At 58.3% G+C, this 5,548-nt stretch overlaps 1 long non-coding RNA gene across 1 annotated transcript; it reads right to left on the reverse strand.

Moving 5' to 3' along the window:
- Positions 1 to 439: 439 nt before the first annotated feature.
- On the reverse strand, positions 440 to 4,407 carry LOC148222680 (uncharacterized). The gene is made up of 2 exons (XR_015805593.1): positions 1,559 to 4,407; positions 440 to 1,087 (listed from the first exon to the last, which is right to left on the reverse strand). It is a non-coding gene; the product is annotated as an uncharacterized LOC148222680 (long non-coding RNA).
- Positions 4,408 to 5,548: the final 1,141 nt, after the last annotated feature.

The following is a 5,548-nucleotide window of genomic DNA, read 5'->3' on the forward strand; positions in this document are numbered from 1 at the left end:
ACTGACAGTCATGCCTTGTGTCCCCAGGGAGCTCCCCCAGCAGCACAGCTCAGGTGTGAACCCAGATCAAAGCTCTTCCTGCAGGAGGGGTGTGCTGGGTGCACCATGTGTGGCTTCTCCCGTCTAGTAAGGGGTTGAGCTGTGGAGCAGCCTGCCTCTGTGCTAAGGAAGGGAAAGCCTCTCTCTCCCTCCCCCAGCTGCACATTTTTGCCAGCCCCGTTGACCTCAGCATGTTTGCAGGTTGCCGCCCCTCTGTCCACAGGGATGGAAATGTGGTCAAAGTTTATTGGAAGGACACCAGGCACACTCACATGTGTGTGTTTTTGTGTACATGTTTGTGTATGTGTATTTAGGCAAAGTGTGACGGCGTGACCTTTGTTTTCTTGGGAAGCTGCACTGAAAGGCAAAGCCAGGAGGGGAGGAAGCAAAGAGGCAGGAAGGGGGAAACAGGAGGTGTATTTTCAGCTGTGCTCTTCCTCCCTGCAGCACGGGAAGGCAGCTGGGAAGGAGGGCACAGGGACAAATGACAGCACCAGGAGTCAGGGCCCAGAGAGTGGCAGAGGGGATCAGCCTTTGCACCATACCGGAGGAGTAAAAACAGTCACCGTGTCCCACTGGAGCAATGTTTTGCCAGTCTGTGTCACAGACACCTGGCCTCTGTCACCCAAAGGTGCTTTCAGGATCATTACAGGGCATCTCTCCTGCAGAGAACAGTTTGGGGGGCTGTGCACATCCCATCCTGCTGGGATTCTCATCTTCCTGGCACAAGGACATTTAACCCCTGGTTCTTCGCTTGTGCCAGAGGAAATCCGCCTGTCAGGGCACTTCCAGCAGGCACTGGGGCAGAGTGTGGTGATGGGGAATCAGGTGCTGTGGACCCTGTGATTTCACATGCCATGGCCAGGCTTGTCCCCTCCCACCATACTAGAGACTGCTCTGATGACTGGGCTCTGCTCCTCTCTATTAGGCAGGTGACATCCCACTCACCTATGGCTTGGTCTGCAGGAAGGAGGCATGCTGCCGAGCTGGCCACACTGCTGTGCTTGGTGGTGGCTGTCACCCAGAGCTGTCACTCCCCGTGTCCCTCCTGTGGAGTGAGGAAGTGGCAGAAGCTTGGGTGTGCTTTGCCACAGGAACTGGCCTCTCTTGCTCACACACACACACATTCCTCCTTTTGTATCTGACAGGAGGCTGCTGCCTCCAGCCCGGCCATGGCATGTGAAATCACAGGGTCCACAGCACCTGATTCCCAGGGGACAGCCACTGCCTGTGCCCACTGCTTGGGTCACCAGGGTGCAAAGAGCAGGGCAGAGTGTGGCTGTGAGGGTACCTGGGGGATATGTGGGGCTGTGGTGTTTCTCTGCCACACTCAGGCAGGCAAAGATATAATCCTCTGTGACAAAGGACAGTGTGCAAGAGGACTATCTGGGGACAGAGCAGAGGGAACCAGCCCCTATCCTTCTGGGGGACGGCAGTGTCCCTAAACCCACTGCTAACCCCCAGTACCCCAGGCATGTGCCGAAAGGAAGATACCAGGATGACTTTCAGGAGACCATACCAGGGCCACATCCTAAGACATTTCATGCTTGCAGCCACAGTGCCACTTTTCCAGGGCAAAGGGGAGTCCCCTCCATCTGGGGCCTGCAGCAGTCCCACTGCCCCTGGAGGCTGTTATGAAGCCATACATGGAAGGACCCTGGGAACAGAGATTGAGTTTAGAACAGCCAGTATTGGTCCTTTCCCAAAACTGCACCTTCTCTGTCCCACCACCAGCCCCCCTAGTCACCACCACACATTGCTCCCAGTCCCTTCCCAGAACAGCCGAAGGTCCTGGCTGTGCTGACAGAGGTTGCAGAACCAATGTGGAGACCACTAGGCTGTGCCAGTCCTGGGGGACAAGCCTGGGAACAGGGGGACACTCAGTGCCCAGCCCTGCCCAGATACAGGGAGAAGGACCAGCCAGTGCTCAGGTGCCAGAGAGCAATGCCATGTTGGAAGGATCGTGGCCAAGGCTCTCATCAGAGACCACCACAGCATCTTGGAGCCAGGGAAGTCAGCCCTGGTGACTCAGAGGAGAAATTAAGACTCCTTCGCTCTCCGACTGGTTTCCTGGCTCCTCTAAATTTGCATAACAGTCCCTCAGCTGTTCCCCGGGGCCAATGGGACCCCTGTAGCAGCCGGGCCCCCTGCGGCAGCCGCAGGTTCCTGCGGTCAGCCCCAGCTCTCGCTCTTGCTCATACAAACAAGTTCACCAACGGCTCCCTCCCTGCACGTGGGGCTGGCGAGTGCCCGCCCTTGGTCTCCAGCCAGGGCTCGTCCCCATCTCAAGTGCCTCGGGAGGACTGCAAGCCCAGCCGGAGTGCTTGCTTGTGCTGCGTGGCGGCTGGGTCACGCTCCAGGCAGCAGTCGGGGCAGTAGCATCCCTCTAACAACGGGGTGAGGAACGATGGCTCTGTGGGTGGTGTGACCAATGTCTTCTCCATCCTCTGCTCCCGCAAGGCTGGTGGCTTTGGCACAGAAGTGCCGTGATGGCATCCAAGTTCACCAACGGTTCGCTGGGTGACTTCCCACAGGGCAAAGGTCGAGGCCCCTCCCGCTTCTCAGTCAAGCCTGATGCTTTCCCAACACTCCTGTCAAGCCAGGAGCAAAGAGCAAGCCCAGGTGGGATAGCTAACCACCACATACCTTCTCCCACTCCCCAGTCTCCCAGCTCCAGCCTGAGCCACCAGTGTATCACCTCCCAGGGACCAGGCAGCCAGGGATAAGGACGGAAAATGACAGCCCCGATCCAGTGCCTGTTATGCTGTTAGCCAGCTCCAGCCACCATTGCTCACTCCAGAAGGGAACATTTCTGCTTCCAAGGACACGGCACAGCTTTGGGACTGCAGCAGAGCTTTGGCCAAAATGCAGAGGTGGGGCAGGGCTGAGCTGGGGGCTGGAGGGGTGCAGGCAGTTCCCACCTCAGCAGGACTGGCTGGGGACAGAGCGGGCTGCAGTTGCTGCCTGGGGCCACTGCTCATGCTGCTACTTGGTGACAAAGCAGCTGCAGAGACATCACATCCCAGGCCAGTTTGGCGTCCCCGTAAAGCTGGTAGCTGAGCTGTAAGACTGTTTAGGGTCAAATTCCGAAAGGTTTGGGAAAGGTCTGCCCATAGGCACCGGGAAGAGAGTCTGGAGGTGCCCACAGAGCACTCAGTGTGGGGCAGCAGCAGTCCGTGGTGCTGATCCTACCCGCTCCAGAGACCGTACTAGAACAGACTCCACGGAGCCGCTCTGTGCTCACCCCACCCTCAGCGGCAGTGACACTGAGCTGTCCCCAACGAGCCCCGACATATCCACCAGTGGGCAGCACCCCGGCTTCAGCAGCCCTGTCACCTCAGCCTGCTCCAATGCCACCAGCACAACACCCTCAGCCCCACCATCCCAAACCAGCGGGTGCGAGGGAGGGAAGAAGGAAGGCGGGTATAGAAAGGAATAAAAAAGGGGGAAGAAAAAAAAAAAAAAAAGGAAGTAAATAAATAGCAAAAGCCGATCAACCCCGGCAAAACGGCGAGCGGGGTAAGCCGGGCACGTTTATTGGGGTGCAGGGGAGAAGGATGAAATACCTGCCGAGAGGGATGCACGGTGCAGCGTGGTCCAGGGCTCCTCCCGGCGGCGGCGGCGGCTGCCGGCGGCACGGCACAGCGCGGTACATCCCGGCATGGCACGGCACATCCCGGCACGGCACAACCCGGTCCGGCCCCGGCAGCTGCCGGTGCCGGGCTCCGACGGGCTCCGGCGCACAAAGGGCTCCGCTTTTAAAGGCGCTGCCGGAGCCCCCCAGCCCCGCAGGGCCCGGATTGGCGGGGCGGGCGGCACTGCGGGGGGAGCGCACAGCGGGGGGAGCAGAATTAAACAAAAAAGAAGAAGGAGAAAAAGAAAAGCAAACAACGGAGGGGAAAGTGCAATCCAGCCGCAAACATCGGAGAAAACAGCGCAGCGGGATGTCCCGGGCACGGACCCGCCGGGTTCTCCTGCCTGCGGGGCTGGAGGGGCTCAGAGGGGTCCCGGGTGCTGCGCGGAGGGGCCGGGTGGGAAAGACTGGAAACCGCGAACCTCCCGAGGAAAAAACTTGTGAATGCCGGGCCTGGCGAGACGGGGTGGGCGGGTGTTTCACTCGTGTTGTGGGTGCACCCCTTGCCGGTGCCCGGCCCCTCTTCAGCCGCCGGCCTTCACCTCGGGGCTGCCCCGGCCCTCCCTCCCGGTTCCATCCCATGGCTGTAGCTGGTTTGGGTTTGGTTGGTTTTTTTCGGGGGGAGGGTATGTTGTCCGGAGAGCTGTGTTTTTCCAGCTCGTCGGCAGGGGGTATGCTTGTACCGAATAATCTAGCTCTTTTGTCCGGGATGCTGGCCCCCATCCCATCCCATCCCACCCCACCCCACCCCATCCCTGTCCTGCTCCAGGCTGCAGACAGGCAGGGCCCCCAGGAGCTGCCAGACCCTGAGGCTGGGGGAGAACCTGCCTTTGCTGACACCAGCACTGACACAGGGGAGAGAGCTGCTGATGGGTGCACACCATCCAGGGTGATGGGTGAGAGAACAACTCTCTTCACCCTGTCCCACCCGTTGGAAGGTGTTTCCAGCCCCACTAAAGCTGCTATAAAGGGCACTGGCAGGAGGGGGATATTCTGGCGCTCAGTGGCTCTGATGGAGCACATTTAGTGCAGGCAGGACAGCCCTAGTATGGCCAGGATACTCACAATAGTGTGTCACACCTTTTCAGTAGCTACATGTTTGGCCCAGGGTTATCTTGCCTTCACGGGCTCTGGGCATGTGATTGACCCAGCTACAGAGAAAAAAAATCTTGCTACTCTGATGGGAAAAATTTCCACCCTCATCATGCTTCAGCCTTGGTACTTTGTTGTTCCACTCTTGAGTCCGAAGTGTTCCTGACCAGTTTTCATTTAATAATTTCTGAGGTTTGCATGTGAAGCATCACCCCTCGGTGCTGGCTACACCTCCTGTCAGGAGCAAAGCTACAGGAGTAGGACAGCAAGCAGTGTCCATGTGCAGCTGGGAATTGTGCAGGTGCAGGTGCATGCGGGGCAGGGCAGCTCCAGGGCCCTGCTCAGACAGCATGGATGCTCTGGGGATGGCTATTGGAAGGGAAGGACTCAGTGGGGAAGTGAGGGGTGCTGGCACAGGCAGGAGGGCAAGTGCCTCTGGGAACACCAATCCAAATCTCCTCATTTGCTGAGAATTTCTGCTTGCACTGGGCTTTGTTCGCAGGGCAGGGGGCGACTGCCTTACCAGGGACCCCAGCCCATCCTTTTTGCTGCACTGCCAAGCGCCAGGCCTTGGGCAACAACATGTCAGGACAGAGAGCCATGAGCAGTTCAGTAATGACCTTCGTTGTTGTTAATTGGAAAGCCAAATTAACTTGGTGATTCCACTCTCAATACTGTGCTGTTTGGCTGCTGTCTCATGTCCTCAGGAAGAATTTCTCCTGGCGATGCCAATGGATATGGAGTTGGATGCTGTGGCCTCTTCCCCTCTCCACTCATCTTTTG

The sequence above is a fragment of the Sturnus vulgaris genome, chromosome 10, assembly GCF_052056855.1.
Source record: "Sturnus vulgaris isolate bStuVul1 chromosome 10, bStuVul1.hap1, whole genome shotgun sequence".
NCBI classification, from domain to species: Eukaryota; Metazoa; Chordata; class Aves; order Passeriformes; family Sturnidae; genus Sturnus; species Sturnus vulgaris.